Here is an 18,650-nt window from a genome sequence, read left to right on the forward strand (position 1 = left end):
TATACCCAGCCACTTTGCTGAAGTTGTTTATCAGCTTTAGTGGTTCTCTGGTGGAACTTTTGGGATCACTTAAATATACTATCATGTCATCTGCAAATAGTGATATTTTGACTTCTTCTTTTCCGATCTGTATCCCCTTGATCTCCTTTTGTTGTCTGATTGCTCTGGCTAGAACTTCAAGAACTATATTGAATAAGTAGGGAGAGAGTGGGCAGCCTTGTCTAGTCCCTGATTTTAGTGGGATTGCTTCAAGTTTCTCTCCATTTAGTTTAATGTTAGCAACTGGTTTGCTGTATATGGCTTTTACTATGTTTAGGTATGGGCCTTGAATTCCTATTCTTTCCAGGACTTTTATCATGAAGGGGTGTTGAATTTTGTCAAATGCTTTCTCAGCATCTAATGAAATGATCATGTGGTTCTGTTCTTTCAGTTTGTTTATATAAAGGATCACGTTGACGGTTTTCCTTATATTAAACCATCCCTGCATGCCTGGGATGAAGCCTACTTGATCATGGTGGATGATTGTTTTGATGTGCTCTTGGATTCGGTTTGCCAGAATTTTATTGAGTATTTTTGCGTCGATATTCATAAGGGAAATTGGTCTGAAGTTCTCTTTCTTTGTTGTGTCTTTGTGTGGTTTAGGTATAAGAGTAATTGTGGCTTCGTAGAAGAAATTCGGTAGTGCTCCATCTGTTTCAATTTTGTGGAATAGTTTGGATAATATTGGTATGAGGTCTTCTATGAAGGTTTGATAGAATTCTGCACTAAACCCGTCTGGACCTGGGCTCTTTTTGGTTGGGAGACCTTTAATGACTGCTTCTATTTCCTTAGGAGTTATGGGGTTGTTTAACTGGTTTATCTGTTCCTGATTTAACTTTGATACCTGGTATCTATCTAGGATATTGTCCATTTCCTAAAGATTTTCAAGTTTTGTTGAATATAGGTTTTTATAGTACGATCTGATGATTTTTTGAATTTCCTCTGAATCTGTTGTTATGTCTCCCTTTTCATTTCTGATTTTGTTAATTTGGACGCACTCTCTGTGTCCTCTCGTTAGTCTGGCTAAGGGTTTATCTATCTCTTTGATTTTCTCAAAGAACCAACTTTTGGTTCTGTTGATTCTTTCTATGGTCCTTTTTGTTTCTACTTGGTTGATTTCAGCTCTGAGTTTGATTATTTCCTGCCTTCTACTCCTCCTGGGTGTATTTGCTTCTTTTTGTTCTAGAGCTTTTAGGTGTGCTGTCAAGCTGCTGACATATGCTCTTTCCTGTTTCTTTCTGCAGGCACTCAGCGCTATGAGTTTTCCTCTTAGCACAGCTTTCATTGTGTCCTATAAGTTTGGGTATGTTGTATCTTCATTTTCATTAAATTCTAAAAAGTTTTTAATTTCTTTCTTTATTTCTTCCTTGACCAGGTTATCATTGAGTAGAGCATTGTTCAATTTCCACGTATATGTGGGCATTCTTCCCTTATTGTTATTGAAGACCAATTTTAGGCCGTGGTGGTCCGATAGCACGCATGGGATTATTTCTATCTTTCTGTACCTGTTGAGGCCCGTTTTTTGACCAATTATATGGTCAATTTTGGAGAAAGTACCATGAGGAGCTGAGAAGAAGGTATATCCTTTTGCTTTAGGATAGAATGTTCTATAAATATCCGTTAAGTCCATTTGGCTCATGACTTCTCTTAGTCTGTCGACATCACTGTTTAATTTCTGTTTCCATGATCTGTCCATTGATGAGAGTGGGGTGTTGAAATCTCCCACTATTATTGTGTGAGGTGCAATGTGTGTTTTGAGCTTTAGTAAGGTTTCTTTTACGTATGTAGGTGCCCTTGTATTTGGGGCATAGATATTTAGGATTGAGAGTTCATCTTGGTGGATTTTTCCTTTGATGAATATGAAGTGTCCTTCCTTATCTTTTTTGATGACTTTTAGTTGGAAATTGATTTTATTTGATATTAGAATGGCTACTCCAGCTTGCTTCTTCTGACCATTTGCTTGAAAGTTGTTTTCCAGCCTTTCACTCTGAGGTAGTGTCTGTCTTTGTCTCTGAGGTGTGTTTCCTGTAGGCAGCAGAATGCAGGGTCCTCGTTGCGTATCCAGTTTGTTAATCTATGTCTTTTTATTGGGGAGTTGAGGCCATTGATATTGAGAGATATTAAGGAATAGTGATTATTGCTTCCCGTTATATTCATATTTGGATGTGAGGTTATGTTTGTGTGCTTTCATTCTCTTTGTTTTGTTGCCAAGATGATTAGTTTCTTGCTTCTTCTAGGGTATAGCTTGCCTCCTTATGTTGGGCTTTACCATTTATTATCCTTTGTAGTGCTGGATTTGTAGAAAGATATTGTGTAAATTTGGTTTTGTCATGGAATATCTTGGTTTCTCCATCAATGTTAATTGAGAGTTTTGCAGGATACAGTAACCTGGGCTGGCATTTGTGTTCTCTTAGGGTCTGTATGACATCAGTCCAGGATCTTCTGGCCTTCATAGTTTCTGGCGAGAAGTCTGGTGTGATTCTGATAGGTCTCCCTTTATATGTTACTTGACCTTTTTCCCTTACTGCTTTTAATATTCTTTATTTATTTTGTGCATTTGGTGTTTTGACAATTATGTGACGGGAGGTGTTTCTTTTCTGGTCCAATCTATTTGGAGTTCTGTAGGCTTCTTGTATGTCTATGGGTATCTCTTTTTTTAGGTTAGGGAAGTTTTCTTCTATGATTTTGTTGAAGATATTTACTGGTCCTTTGAGCTGGGAGTCTTCACTCTCTTCTATACCTATTATCCTTAGGTTTTATCTTCTCATTGAGTCCTGGATTTCCTGTATGTTTTGGACCAGTAGCTTTTTCAGCTTTACATTATCTTTGACAGTTGAGTCAATGTTTTCTATGGAATCTTCTGCTCCTGAGATTCTCTCTTCCATCTCTTGTATTCTGTTGGTGAAGCTCGTATCTACAGCTCCTTGTCTCTTCTTTTGGTTTTCTATATCCAGGGTTGTTTCCATGTGTTCTTTCTTGATTGCTTCTATTTCCATTTTTAATTCCTTCAACTGTTTGATTGTGTTTTCCTGGAATTCTTTCACGGATTTTTGTGTTTCCTCTCTATGGGCTTCTACTTGTTAATTATGTTTTCCTGGAATTCTTTCAGGGATTTTTGTGTCTCCTATCTATGGGCTTCTACTTGTTTATTTATGTTTTCCTGGAATTCTTTCAGGGATTTTTGCGATTCTTTCAGGCATTTTTGCGATTCCTCTCTGTAGGCTTCTACTTGTTCTCTAAGGGAGTTCTTCACGTCTTTCTTGAAGTCCTCTAGCATCATGATCAAAAATGATTTTGAAACTAGATCTTGCTTTTCTGGTGTGTTTGGATATTCCATGTTTGTTTTGATGGGAGAATTGGGCTCCGATGGTGCCATGTAGTCTGGTTTCTGTTGATTGGGTTCCTGCGCTTGCCTCTCGCCATCAGATTATCTCTAGTGTTACTTTGTTCTGCTATTTCTGACAGCGGCTAGACTGTCCTATAAGCCTGTGTGTCAGGTGTGCTGTAGACCTGTTTTCCTCTCTTTCAGTCAGTTATGGGGACAGAGTGTTCTGCTTTCCGGTGTGTAGTTTTTCCTCTCTACAGGCCTTCAGCTATTCCTGTGGGCCTGTGTCTTGAGTTCACTAGGCAGCTTTCTTGCAGCAGAAAAGTTGGTCTTACCTGTGGTCCCGAGGCTCAGGTTCGCTCGTGGGGTGCTGCCCAGGGGCTCTCTGCAGAGGCATCAACCAGGAAGACCTGTGCCGCCCCTTCTGGGAGCTTCAGTGCACCAGGGTTCCAGATGGTCTTTGGCTTTTTCCTCTGTTGTCCGAGATGCGTGTGCAGGGAGCAGTCTCTTCTGGTTTCCCAGGCTTGTCTGCCTCTCTGAAGGTTTAGCTCTCCCTTCCACGGGATTTGGGTGCAGAGAACTGTTTATCCTGTCTGTTTCTTTCAGGTTCAGGCGGTGTCTCAGGCACAGGGGTCCTGCCGCTCCTGGGCCCTCCCCCACGGGAGCCCAGAGGCCTTATACAGTTTCCTCTTGGGCCAGGGATGTGGGCAGGGGTGAGCAGTGTTGGTGGTCTCTTCCGCTCTGCAGCCTCAGGAGTGCCCACCTGACCAGGCGGTTGGGTCTCTCTCTCACAGGGTCTGGGGGTAGAGAGCTGCTGCGGGCCGGGATCCGCGGGTGTGGGACTTCCGGTAAACACAGAACGTGCCCAGTCCTAGAGGAATTCTGCTTCCCTGTGTCCCAAGCTCACCAGGCAGCTTTCTTGCAGCAGAAAAGTTGGTCTTACCTGTGGTCCCGAGGCTCAAGTTCGCTCGTGGGGTGCTGCCCACGGGCTCTCTGCAGCGGCAGCAACCAGGAAGACCTTAAAATTATTTTTAACATTTAGTTTTAATTAGTTTATTTTTGTTTTTAAATGCTTTTACTAAAATTATTCGCTTAAAATGATATTCATATTTTTTTAAAAAATAAAAAAATGAAACAAATTACTAAACACAAAAGGACACTAGGAAACTTTCAGTATATATAGATGGTCTAAGAAGGTATTTGCTTTGGCTCTCGTATGTGACATGGTGGAAAAGGTGAAAGTTCACTAACAGGAAAATACCCTGACCGTGGGAAATAAATTTGTGAAGCATTGGTCTTTAGAATAAGAAACGCATTCTATGTGATGTGTGAAGATACAGGTATACACGAGAGAGAGAGAGAGAGAGAGAGAGAGAGAGAGAGAGAGAGAGAGAGAGAGAGAATGTGATGCAGCTACTCCAGAGACTAAGGCAGGAAGATGGTAAGTTCAAAGCTTGCTTGGGTATCTTAGTGAGATGCTTTAAAACTGTATTGAAAGAAAAAGGGTCTGAGGATACAGCACTTGCCTGGCATGCAGAAGGCTCCTTCTCTAGTACCGGGGAGGCGGGGAGTAAAACTAACCATAAAGGCAAGCAGGAAAACTCATATAGCTAGAGATGCATATGGAGTAGCCAGCATCTAAAAGCAGTTATGAGTAAATTTCACACATACATGATTTGATCACGTGCTACATCATTTATAATTCTATTGGAGTTATGTGTTTTGGAAACTCAGATTCTCAAGCGTAAATGAAAAGAAATCTGGTATAAATTCACTTTCAGGAAGTATATGCAATTGTGTTTAACATAAAATTTATGGAGAATATTGCTAATATTAATATTTATTTATTTTTTGCTTATTAGCAGTTCTCTTTGGTATCATATTTGCTTAAACAAAGTTTGCAGTGTGTTTATAATTAACCTCTTGTCCATTCTATGTTCTATTCTGGTGACCAATACGAAAGGAGGAGTTATTCTCATAACTATCTGAAGAGTTGCACCTTCACCTTGATTTCAGTGATGGAAATGAAGAGGGCAATCATAGAGGTTGGTGCATTAGAAGAGAAAACATGATACTAGAGCGCATAGAAACTGAAAGTAATGTCTTTGGGACAGCCCTGCCCTAGGTCTTTCTTAACCTACATGGGGTTTTCTTACTGTACACAGTAGCTGCCTACTCTGAAAAGGTGTGACACCTCACAGATAGAGACCTGTATACTACGGAAATCACTGGATGAGCCTCTTAAATATATAAAATAACCTGGACATAGGAACCCATAAAAGCCAAACATTCAGTGAGCCAGGGAGTCAGGTAAGCCAGGGAAATCATTGCAAAATGGAAATGAGGTTCCCTCTTGCAGTGAAGTGAAGCTCTACAATTTGCAGTGATAGTAGCCTAGTACTATCAAAAGTATTCAGCACAGTTGATCGCCTGCTGTCATGGTTTAAACGGGTACTTTTATGTGTTCTGTAAAATAATGTTTACATTCTGAGCCCCCGTTCCCCCCTCCCTGTCAAGGCTAACACTGCTTAATGTATTGTGCTGTAGCGTGAGCAGGTTAAGGGACTAGAACTCAGGCTGCTCAAGGTGAGTGACAGAAGTCACAGAGGATATGCTTGCCAGGTTATTGGGTGGTCTTCACAGAAGGGGGGTGTGTCAGGATAAGTAGAGTTTGTAGAGGAAACAATTACTTTATTTTATGAATCGTTACTTAAGTAATTTTCTTTCTAAAATTTTTGTAAGTAAACTGCAGGCTTTCTTAATGGCCTCTTATTCAAGAGTACCACATTTAGCAATGACCCCCCTAGGAGTGCTGTTGTAGGGTAAGTTCCTTTGAATTTTTACATTTGCTGCAGGAAAGAGAGGGGGCCTGATGAGTCTCGGGAGGTAAACGAAGGTCACATGTCTTGGAAAGCAGAAATCTGAAAGATTCTTAGGGCCCCTATGAAGCCATAAGAGGAGGTAAACAGTTACTGAAGGTGGAGATGTTGATTGGTCTAAACTTCAGAGAGAGGGAGAGAGAGAGAGGGAGTGAGGTAGAAAGTGAGAAATAGAGAGAGGGATAGAGAAAGCTGGGTGGGGAGAGGAATTGCTGGCAAGCTAGCTGCTTCATGGAGAGTTTCCAGGCTGTAGTTTCAGGGAGTCACCGCCCATGTTAGGGTGAGCTTTCTGGAGATACAGCTGCTTTTCAGTTATTCGTACTCCTTGTAAGTAACACTATCCACAGACAACCTATTTTCCCAATAAAAATCCGTTTGTTCCCCAACTTGGACAGATAGTTCCTCTCATTGCCGTGTGCTGCCTGTCTGAGGTGAGGAGACTTGCTGTGGGGTCATCTCTCCAGGAGAAGTCTATCACACATCTGGTTATGAATCCTGAGGAGTCCAACTTTAATAAAGACAGTTAAAGTGATGGGAAGCAGTCTAAGAATCAGCCCTTCATTGTCTAAGTGGCCTCACGTATGACTTGAACATGTGCACGCATAGTACCTTCAAGCCAGTGGAGTAGATCTTTCCAGGCTTGTCATGCATGATGTTTGTCTTGTTTCTCTTTTGTCTCCTTATTAGTTCTCTACTTATAAATGAATAAATAAATAAATAAATAAATAAATAAATAAATAAATCTAACTGCTTGCTTTGGAGTTTATCATGGGCCACTCACAATCTTTAGCACCCGGGATAGAACACGTTCTCAGAAACCAGTTCTTAGAAAGACTTAGTAGAACTTTTTTTTCTCTTTTGAGTCTGACAGTGTTACTCTGAATAATAATTTACTATCTTTTTTTTTAATTTATTTATTTTTTTTTATTAACTTGAGTATTTCTTATATACATTTCGAGTGTTATTCCCTTTCCCGGTTTCCAGGCAAACATACCCTCCCCCCTCCCCTTCCTTATGGGTGTTCCCCTCCCAATCCTCCCCCCATTGCCGCCCTCCCCCCATAGACTAGTTCACTGGGGGTTCAGTCTTAGCAGGACCCAGGGCTTCCCCTTCCACTGGTGCTCTTACTAGGATATTCACTGCTACCTATGGGGTCAGAGTCCAGGGTCAGTCCATGTATAGTCTTTAGGTAGTGGCTTAGTCTCTGGAAGCTCTGGTTGCTTGGCATTGTTGTACTTTTGGGGTCTCGAGCCCCTTCAAGCTCTTCCAGTTCTTTCTCTGATTCCTTCAATAGGGGACCTATTCTCAGTTTAGTGGTTTGCTGCTGGCATTCGCCTCTGTATTTGCTGTATTCTGGCTGTGTCTCTCAGGAGCGATCTACATCCGGCTCCTGTCGGTCTGCACTTCTTTGCTTCATCCATCTTGTCTAATTGGGTGGCTCTATATGTATGGGCCACATGTGGGGCAGGCTCTGAATGGGTGTTCCTTCAGTCTCTGTTTTAATCTTTGCCTCTCCCTTCCCTGCCAAGGGTATTCTTTTTCCTCATTTAAAGAAGGAGTGAAGCATTCACATTTTGATCATCCGTCTTGAGTTTCGTTTGTTCTAGGCATCTAGGGTAATTCAAGCATTTGGGCTAATAGCCACTTATCAATGAGTGCATACCATGTATGTCTTTCTGTGATTGGGTTAGCTCACTCAGGATGATATTTTCCAGTTCCAACCATTTGCCTACGAATTTCATAAACTCGTTGTTTTTGATAGCTGAGTAATATTCCATTGTGTAGATGTACCACATTTTCTGTATCCATTCCTCTGTTGAAGGGCATCTGGGTTCTTTCCATTTTCTGGCTATTATAAATAAGGCTGCGATGAACATAGTGGAGCACGTGTCTCTTTTATATGTTGAGGCATCTTTTGGGTATATGCCCAAGAGAGGTATAGCTGGATACTCAGGCAGTTCAATGTCCAATTTTCTGAGGAACCTCCAGAGTGATTTCCAGAAAGGTTTTACCAGTCTGCAACCCCACCAACAATGGAGGAGTGTTCCTCTTTCTCCACATCCTCGCCAGCATCTGCTGTCACCTGAGTTTTTGATCTTAGCCAATCGCACTGGTGTGAGGTGAAATCTCAGGGTTATTTTGATTTGCATTTCCCTTATGACTAAAGATGTTGAACATTTCTTTAGGTGTTTCTCAGCCATTCGGCATTCCTCAGCTGTGAATTCTTTGTTTAGCTCTGAACCCCATTTTTTAATAGGGTTATTTGTTTCCCTGCGGTCTAACTTCTTGAGTTCTTTGTATATTTTGGATATAAGGCCTCTATCTGTTGTAGGATTGGTAAAGATCTTTTCCCAATCTGTTGGTTGCCGTTTTGTCCTAACCACAGTGTCCTTTGCCTTACAGAAGCTTTGCAGTTTTATGAGATCCCATTTGTCGATTCTTGATCTTAGAGCATAAGCCATTGGTGTTTTGTTCAGGAAATTTTTTCCAGTGCCCATGTGTTCCAGATGCTTCCCTAGTTTTTCTTCTATTAGTTTGAGTGTGTCTGGTTTGATGTGGAGGTCCTTGATCCACTTGGACTTAAGCTTTGTACAGGGTGATAAGCATGGATCGATCTGCATTCTTCTACATGTTGCCCTCCAGTTGAACCAGCACCATTTGCTGAAAATGCTATCTTTTTTCCATTGGATGGTTTTGGCTCCTTTGTCAAAAATCAAGTGACCATAGGTGTGTGGGTTCATTTCTGGGTCTTCAATTCTATTCCATTGGTCTATCTGTCTGTCTCTGTACCAATACCATGCAGTTTTTATCACTATTGCTCTGTAATACTGCTTGAGTTCAGGGATAGTGATTCCCCCTGAAGTCCTTTTATTGTTGAGGATAGCTTTAGCTATCCTGGGTTTTTTGTTATTCCAGATGAATTTGCAAATTGTTCTGTCTAACTCTTTGAAGAATTGGATTGGTATTTTGATGGGGATTGCATTGAATCTGTAGATTGCTTTTGGTAAAATGGCCATTTTTACTATATTAATCCTGCCAATCCATGAGCATGGGAGATCTTTCCATCTTCTGAGGTCTTCTTCAATTTCTTTCCTCAGTGTCTTGAAGTTCTTATTGTACAGATCTTTTACCTGCTTGGTTAAAGTCACACCGAGGTACTTTATATTATTTGGGTCTATTATGCAGGGTGTCGTTTCCCTAATTTCTTTCTCAGCTTGTTTCTCTTTTGTATAGAGGAAGGCAACTGATTTATTTGAGTTAATTTTATACCCAGCCACTTTGCTGAAGTTGTTTATCAGCTTTAGTAGTTCTCTGGTGCAACTTTTGGGATCACTTAAATATACTATCATGTCATCTGCAAATAGTGATATTTTGACCTCTTCTTTTCCGATCTGTATCCCTTTGATCTCCTTTTGTTGTCTGATTGCTCTGGCTAGAACTTCAAGAACTATATTGAATAAGTAGGGAGAGAGTGGGCAGCCTTGTCTAGTCCCTGATTTTAGTGGGATTGCTTCAAGTTTCTCTCCATTTAGTTTAATGTTAGCAACTGGTTTGCTGTATATGGCTTTTACTATGTTTAGGTATGGGCCTTGAATTCCTATTCTTTCCAGGACTTTTATCATGAAGGGGTGTTGAATTTTGTCAAATGCTTTCTCAGCATCTAATGAAATGATCATGTGGTTCTGTTCTTTCAGTTTGTTTATATAATGGATCACATTGATGGTTTTCCGTATATTAAACCATCCCTGCATGCCTGGGATGAAGCCTACTTGATCATGGTGGATGATGGTTTTGATGTGCTCTTGAATTCGGTTTGCCAGAATTTTATTGAGTATTTTTGCGTCGATATTCATAAGGGAAATTGGTCTGAAGTTCTCTTTCTTTGTTGTGTCTTTTTGTGGTTTAGGTATAAGAGTAATTGTGGCTTCGTAGAAGGAATTCGGTAGGGCTCCATCTGTTTCAATTTTGTGGAATAGTTTGGATAATATTGGTATGAGGTCTTCTATGAAGGTTTGATAGAATTCTGCACTAAACCCGTCTGGACCTGGGCTCTTTTTGGTTGGGAGACCTTTAATGACTGCTTCTATTTCCTTAGGAGTTATGGGGTTGTTTAACTGGTTTATCTGTTCCTGATTTAACTTCGATACCTGGTATCTGTCTAGGAAATTGTCCATTTCCTGAATATTTTCAAATTTTGTTGAATATAGGTTTTTATAGTAAGATCTGATGATTTTTTGAATTTCCTCTGAATCTGTAGTTATGTCTCCCTTTTCATTTCTGATTTTGTTAATTTGGACACACTCTCTGTGTCCTCTCGTTAGTCTGGCTAAGGGTTTATCTATCTTGTTGATTTTCTCAAAGAACCAACTTTTGGTTCTGTTGATTCTTTCTATGGTCCTTTTTGTTTCTACTTGGTTGATTTCAGCTCTGAGTTTGATTATTTCCTGCCTTCTACTCCTCCTGGGTGTATTTGCTTCTTTTTGTTCTAGAGCTTTTAGGTGTGCTGTCAAGCTGCTGACATATGCTCTTTCCTGTTTCCTTCTGCAGGCACTCAGCGCTATGAGTTTTCCTCTTAGCACAGCTTTCATTGTGTCCCATAAGTTTGAGTATGTTGTATCTTCATTTTCATTAAATTCTAAAAAGTTTTTAATTTCTTTCTTTATTTCTTCCTTGACCAGGTTATCATTGAGTAGAGCATTGTTCAATTTCCACGTATATGTGGGCATTCTTCCCTTATTGTTATTGAAGACCAGTTTTAGGCCGTGGTGGTCCGATAGCACGCATGGGATTATTTCTATCTTTCTGTACCTGTTGAGGCCCGTTTTTTGACCAATTATATGGTCAATTTTGGAGAAAGTACCATGAGGAGCTGAGAAGAAGGTATATGCTTTTGCTTTAGGATAGAATGTTCTATAAATATCCGTTAAGTCCATTTGGCTCATGACTTCTCTTAGTCTGTCGACATCACTGTTTAATTTCTGTTTCCATGATCTGTCCATTGATGAGAGTGGGGTGTTGAAATCTCCCACTATTATTGTGTGAGGTGCAATGTGTGTTTTGAGCTTTAGTAAAGTTTCTTTTATGTATGTAGGTGCCCTTGTATTTGGGGCATAGATATTTAGGATTGAGAGTTTATCTTGGTTGATTTTTCCTTTGATGAATATGAAGTGTCCTTCCTTATCTTTTTGATGATTTTAATTGAAAATTGATTTTATTTGATATTAGAATGGCTACTCCAGCTTGCTTCTTCTGACCATTTGCTTGGAAAGTTGTTTTCCAGCCTTTCACTCTGAGGTAGTGTCTGTCTTTGTCTCTGAGGTGTGTTTCCTGTAGGCAGCAGAATGCAGGGTCCTCGTTGCGTATCCAGTTTGTTAATCTATGTATTTTTATTGGGGAGTTGAGGCCATTGATATTGAGAGATATTAAGGAATAGTGATTATTGCTTCCCGTTATATTCATATTTGGATGTGAGGTTATGTTTGTGTGCTTTCATTCTCTTTGTTTTGTTGCCAAGACGATTAGTTTCTTGCTTCTTCTAGGGTATAGCTTGCCTCCTTATGTTGGGCTTTACCATTTATTATCCTTTGTAGTGCTGGATTTGTAGAAAGATATTGTGTAAATTTGGTTTTGTCATGGAATATCTTGGTTTCTCCATCAATGTTAATTGAGAGTTTTGCTGGATACAGTAACCTGGGCTGGCATTTGTGTTCTCTTAGAGTCTGTATGACATCAGTCCAGGATCTTCTGGCCTTCATAGTTTCTGGCGAGAAGTCTGGTGTGATTCTCTTAGGTCTCCCTTTATATGTTACTTGACCTTTTTCCCTTACTGCTTTTAATATTCTTTCTTTATTTTGTGCGTTTGGTGTTTTGACAATTATGTGACGGGAGGTGTTTCTTTTCTGGTCCAATCTATTTGGAGTTCTGTAGGCTTCTTGTATGTCTATGGGTATCTCTTTTTTTAGGTTAGGGAAGTTTTCTTCTATGATTTTGTTGAAGATATTTACTGGTCCTTTGAGCTGGGAGTCTTCACTCTCTTCTATACCTATTATCCTTAGGTTTGATCTTCTCATTGAGTCCTGGATTTCCTGTATGTTTTGGACCAGTAGCTTTTTCTGCTTTACATTATCTTTGACAGTTGAGTCAATGATTTCTATGGAATCTTCTGCTCCTGAGAGTCTCTCTTCCATCTCTTGTATTCTGTTGGTGAAGCTTGTATCTACAGCTCCTTGTCTCTTCTTTTGGTTTTCTATATCCAGGGTTGTTTCCATGTGTTCTTTCTTGATTGCTTCTATTTCCATTTTTAATTCCTTCAACTGTTTGATTGTGTTTTCCTGGAATTCTTTCAGGGATTTTTGCGATTCCTCTCTGTAGGCTTCTACTTGTTTATTAATGTTTTCCTGTGTTTCTCTAAGTGTGTTCATGTCTTTCTTGAAGTCCTCCAGCATCATGATCAAATATGATTTTGAAACTAGATCTTGCTTTTCTGGTTCGTTTGGATATTCCATGTTTGTTTTGGTGGGAGAATTGGGCTCCGATGATGGCATGTAGTCTTGGTTTCTGTTGCTTGGGTTCCTGCGCTTGCCTCTCGCCATCAGATTATCTCTAGTGTTACTTTGTTCTGCTATTTCTGACAGTGGCTAGACTGTCCTATAAGCCTGTGTGTCAGGAGTGCTGTAGACCTGTTTTCCTCTCTTTCAGTCAGTTCTGGGGACAGAGTGTTCTGCTTTCGGGCGTGTAGTTTTTCCTCTCTACAGGTCTTCAGCTGTTCCTGTGGGCCTGTGTCTTGAGTTCACCAGGCAGCTTTCTTGCAGCAGAAAATTTGGTCTTACCTGTGGTCCCGAGGCTCAGGTTCGCTCGTGGGGTGCTACCCAGGGGCTCTCTGCAGCGGCAGCAACCAGGAAGACCTGTGCCGCCCCTTCCGGGAGCTTCAGTGCACCAGGGTTCCAGATGGTCTTTGGCTTTTTCCTCTGTTGTCCGAGATGTGTGTGCAGGGAGCAGTCTCTTCTGGTTTCCCAGGCTTGTCTGCCTCTCTGAAGGTTTAGCTCTCCCTCCCACGGGATTTGGGTGCAGAGAACTGTTTATCTGGTCTGTTTCCTTCAGGGTCTGGCAGTGTCTCTGGCAGGGGTCCTGCCGCTCCTGGGCCCTCCCCCACGGGAGCCCAGAGGCCTTATACAGTTTCTTCTTGGGCCAGGGATGTGGGCAGGGGTGAGCAGTGTTGGTGGTCTCTTCCTCTCTGCAGTCTCAGGAGTGCCCACCTGACCAGGCGGTTGGGTCTCTCTCTCACCGGAGAAGTAAATTCTTAACAACACAGTTTCCTCATAATTTGTAGTTCTCGAATCCCATGTCGGGCGTTCTGAGCTCCTCTCACAGCACCATGAATAGTTACTCAGAAAGTACTACACGGAAGCACTCAGAGAGGCTGATTTCCCAAAGGAAGTTGCTGACCTTGTCAATAAATTACTATCTTAAAGCCTGCTAAAACTGTGGTTATAAAAAGGTTCTATTGAAATGTGGCAGAATTTAAGACACATGGCATTTGTTTACTGCTTGTACACTAAAGCCTTATTTCTTTTGCAAAATAGCAATTGAGTTGGAAATACAGAAAAACAGTTTACCTTTGCAGTACTTTTTTTTCTATTTCTTGGTTATGAGCACAACACAATGATGGCTTAATATGGAAAAGTTGTTGTCTGTGTACATTTCATAAATTTCACATGTAAATTCCAGGTATATCAAGATTTTTGAGGCACACTTTATAATATTATTACTACAGTTAAGTTTTAATGTGAGAGTCTCATGAAATTATTTGTGTTGTTCTTGAAAACACCAACACATTTTTACAATGATGTTTTCAACACAGAAGCCTTGAAAGAGGCATATGTGGCCATTTGTTACTGTAAAATGCACCTAAAAAGAGTCAAACTATTGTCTTACACTATGAATGCTAAAAATGAGTTAAAATTTTACATCTAACATGGGTAAGATAAAGTATACCAAATTCCAATCTTGTATTCTTGCTTGCTTCAGCTGAAACGCTCTGTCTTGGGAGGTCTAGCACTTGGTAAAGCTGCCTCCTTAAACAGATGCACTGCAGAAACTGCCCTTATCAATTCTGCTTCTGTAGACATGCCTAACCAGGACAGAATGTCCCCTTGGTGGTCATGAAACACAGAGACCATCTGCAGGTGGTTACACGGGGGAAAGATTCATCATCGCTGCTCAGCTCTAAAATCTGGAAGAAAGTACAGAGAGTGGCTGATCTTTGCAGAGTGGGAGGTTAATTCAGTGCCAGCCCTAGCGTAAAGTAAGCCTAGTTTCTGCAATCTTCTGTGAACTGCTTGGTTCTTGGCTGCCTAGTTTATCATCTCAAAATAAAGAGCTACATTAATAAGAAGAGGTTCATTAACAAAACCGTAGATTAGGAGCCTGCACTTCTTTAATATAGCTTTGATTACTCTGTGTGAAACATTTATTCCCGCCATCTTCTCAAATGCAGATACTTGTTCTTTCAAGGATTCTCTTTTGTTTTTGATATGTCTGTCTCTCCTGACAAAAGTGCTAGGCTATGTAGTGATCATTCTCCACCTCTAGTTTCAAAATGTTTGCCACCACATAACACTTCACAGGACCATTACTTACTGAAATTATCTTATAGAGTTGATAGTAAAGTTATCTCATAGAGTTGATATCCTGACCAGTTCTTGAGAACTTGTGCTCTGGGAAATGAAGAATGACATTTAACTGAATATATGAATAATGTATTTTTAGAATGTCTCAAACATTTTCCACTCATTCCTTGAAGACTAATTTATATTTTGTTGAGAGTTTGATCTTACTGCTTCATTTACTGATGTGTGTGTGTGTGTGTGCTGAATATTTATAGAAATTCTCTTAAAGTCCCTAAATTGTACTTTTGTGAAAAAATATGCTAAATATTAGAATCAAAGCAATAAATATTCATTCCTCATTGACTTTCCTTGTGCTTTTCTACAGTTGTGGTTAAAGAGAAGGTGACAAAGGTGATCACAGGTGACACAGAGAAGCAGCACTGGTCATTTCAAGGCAAAAGTGCTTCAAGAGCTTGTGGGAAGTTGTGTGTCTTTCTGTGCTAAAATGACCCATGAGCTGTCTTGTCTGCACGTGTACCAGCCTAGTCTGAGAAAGTATTTGTAGCACAAAATTCTTCATCAAGAGTTTTTGTCTGGAGGAATTTTGCTATTACCTAGTGTTTCTAAGTAATTGACATGGGGAAGTAGTTTGTGACCTGATTCTAGTAGACTCTTTCCTAATTGCAAAGGCCCTATGGTATATAGCTCTGGGTAATGAAAGTTCATCCTTCCCTTTGAAAATGTCATTCCTGATGAAGGAAATGATGTACTCCATTTTTTAACAAATGTTTCAAGCAACTCAGTTGCCTTTTTTTCTGGAGATTCATGGCATTCTGGTACATTAGCATATAACTTCCCCCCATTCCTCTCATTCATACTCTGTTGATGGATTTCCCATATTTCTATGAAACTTGAAACCTCAGTGGTCAATCTCTGTTATCTACTGGATAAGATTAAGGCTCACCTGGAAGGCCCCTGAGCATGCCTGTAGGGATTATTTTAAACACATTTGTAAGAGATCAGTATTGGCTCAGAAACCCCAACAAGTTCTCAGAACAAAGGAGCTGTATTTGTCCCAGAGAGACAGAAGGCAGGGAATAAGAAACAAAGACAAGAGCCAGAAGATTAGGGAGAAGGGGATGGGAACCAGTGAGAAGAGGAAGGAATATTTGTCCCAGAGGGACAAAGGATTGCCTCCAGAGAGAGAAGAGAAAGATGTGGCTGATATGCAAAATGGTGTCTCAAAAAGGTAAAAGGGTAAACCCTGTGTCAGGACAAGGTGTATAATTTCAGCTGGACATATTTATTAGGTGAACCAAAAGGGAGCTTTTGATTGCTGGACTTCAACCATTTGCTAACTAGACCTTGGTGGTCAGCTTCATGATTAGGAATTGGCCAAATATGGGAACAGACCTTGGTGGCTAGCTTTAGGAATGTAATCTCATGCTTTTTTTAAAAAGCAAGACAGAGGGAATGAGGAGAAGGGCAAGGCCTCCCAGAGTCCCATTTACCATTCTTAGCCTGACTAGGGTCCCTTCAAGGTTGAGATGGGAAAACACACAATTGAAACATAATCTTTGCCAGGACTTTGGACAAAGGAGAAAGTCTGTCCACTTCCCTTTCTGAGTCTGAGCTAAACCAATCTCAACTGAGGGACCATAATCCTAGCTACCAAAATCACTTACCAACTCTTGTTCTCCTGAGGTGGAACAGGATGGATTTTAGATTTAGATTGCCTTCTTCGTTTTCAATCATTTATTTTATTCCGGCTATGTCCGAGTCTTTCCTGTTTTTTTGTTCTTTAGTTGGTAGATAAAACAAATCTGATCAAGATGGTTAATGATACTGGCAAAACAAAATATTTTTATTGGGTCCGTGAAACACATGAGGGATCATATTTCTGATTTCCACAGAATGTGTTGGCTTCCCTGAGGTATTTGCATTAGGATACCTGGGCAATCCTAAAGCTTTTGGCTATATATCTTTCATGACACAAATGAGTAAATGAAGTGAAGTTCTCAGACATTGGCAAGCATTATAAATGGTGGACGAGCTAGATGGGTGTTGTGTAGCATTTTCCTCTGAGGTAGAACCCATCCATCTTTGAGGGAACCAATCCTCTTAAGATATAGTAGTATAGAAAAGGAAAGTGAAACAGCAGTGCATTTTAGGCAAAGATGTTTATAAGGAGGTGAAACATTGTTGAAAATCTTCATTAAGGCAAGCAGTAAATAATTCAAACTAATAACGTCAAGAAGTCCCTGGAACTGACAACATTTATTTGTTCCCTTTCCTTAAAAAGCAATACAAACAATAAAGATTGCTCAACATCACTCTCAGACAAGCCCAGCTCCCTGAAAATTGCAGAAGCCAGCCAAACTGCTTAGAAGAAACAGAGAGACCACCTAGCTCTTGGAAGAATCTCAGAGACATTGAGCCACCCTCAGAACTTTTAAACTTTCTGTCGGCTGCGCAGTGTGCTGCTCATTTCTAGGTTTCATAAATTATTACCCATGCTAGGTGGGGCTTTGGAGATAAGGCTATGTTTTTAATTATTTTAATTATTTTTCTCCTCTAAGTAACCCTTCACCGATAATCTTGAAAGTAACCACAATAAAAATGCATTGGTTGCCAAGTTGAATTTGGGTAGTGTCTGGACATGGCTCTGTCCTCAGTCCCTATCTATTATGAGTGGACACTTGGTCACATTTCCCCTGGAATCTCACAACAATAGGTGATATTGCTCTTTTCCAGAACTATATTTCCCTGTCAGAGAAATATCACCTTTTCTTTTGCCAAGGTCTCACCTCCCGGGCATTCAGATTCCACAGGCTAGCAGATTGTACAGTATTCTATGTTTTGCTGCAGTAGAATCCCAATCAAACTACACAGACTAGGATGCCCCTCTCCAACATCTGCACATGCTTGATTTTCCTCATTGTATTAGCAGCCAAGCCAGGCTCAATAATGGGGGTTCTCCTGACATTAAGGTGGATCTTTCTCAGTCCTTTACCAAATTTCAGTAATTGTCCTTGCTTTCTAATGCACGATTGTAACTTGATTCTAATTTTTCTTCCATCACCAATCCTAAACTGCTCAAGATACACAGGCTGGCTAGCTAGAATTTGTTATTTGGCGTCTTGGATTACTTTATTAGAGGTTTAGGGAGAAGTAGATAAACAAACATACTTTTCAAGTCCTAAGCCTTGTGTTGTTGTTGTTGATAATTTAGCATTTCTATAGCAAAATAGCCTTTAGCAGATGGTCATGACCACACAGAAATAGCCATCCCATTGAACTGGCCAAAGCTACCCTTCCCTAGTATAGTGTCATTCAGCACCAGTCTACTGTTAAAGTAGACATATGGGCCATACTGCCTAGATAGTTATATGACCAACTTAGAAGGCATCTGTGGAAACTTCTTTCACCCTGTTTGTTTCTTTGGCCTTCTCATTGCCTTTTCTACTGTTTCAGAAAAAAAAAAAAGGATCAGTCTGTAAAACTGGCCTTGGTTTTGATTATTTGTAATAGGATGGGAAGTTTTGTAGGAAATACGCATCACAGTTACCCAGGGACAGTCATGGTGGTTAGGACACAAGATAGGTGCTGCCATATCAATCAGATCACTACGGTGCTATCATGTTTTTGGTTCAATAGTCTCTGAAAAATACGAACTAGCTAGGTAGCCATTTAGCAAACAGGTAAGCGACTGTGAAGCATTTCAAACATCTTTGATGGTCCGTCAACATTTCAAACACTGGATATTTTCTTGACCTGTTTCTCTCTTCAAGTTTTGAA

At 40.3% G+C, this 18,650-nt stretch overlaps 1 long non-coding RNA gene across 2 annotated transcripts in view; it reads left to right on the forward strand.

The window, feature by feature from the left end:
* The first annotated feature begins 5,251 nt into the window (after positions 1 to 5,251).
* The window catches only part of LOC108351768 (uncharacterized), a 32,809-nt gene continuing 19,410 nt past the window's right edge, over positions 5,252 to 18,650 (forward strand). Inside the window, exon 1 of one of the 2 annotated variants that reach the window (XR_005488378.2) lies at positions 5,252 to 5,409. This is a non-coding gene — a long non-coding RNA (uncharacterized LOC108351768). The remainder of the gene's footprint in view (positions 5,410 to 18,650) is intronic. The other variant, XR_001839501.3, reaches the window with a different exon arrangement.

Source organism: Rattus norvegicus, chromosome 8 (assembly GCF_036323735.1).
Source record: "Rattus norvegicus strain BN/NHsdMcwi chromosome 8, GRCr8, whole genome shotgun sequence".
Taxonomy (NCBI): domain Eukaryota; kingdom Metazoa; phylum Chordata; class Mammalia; order Rodentia; family Muridae; genus Rattus; species Rattus norvegicus.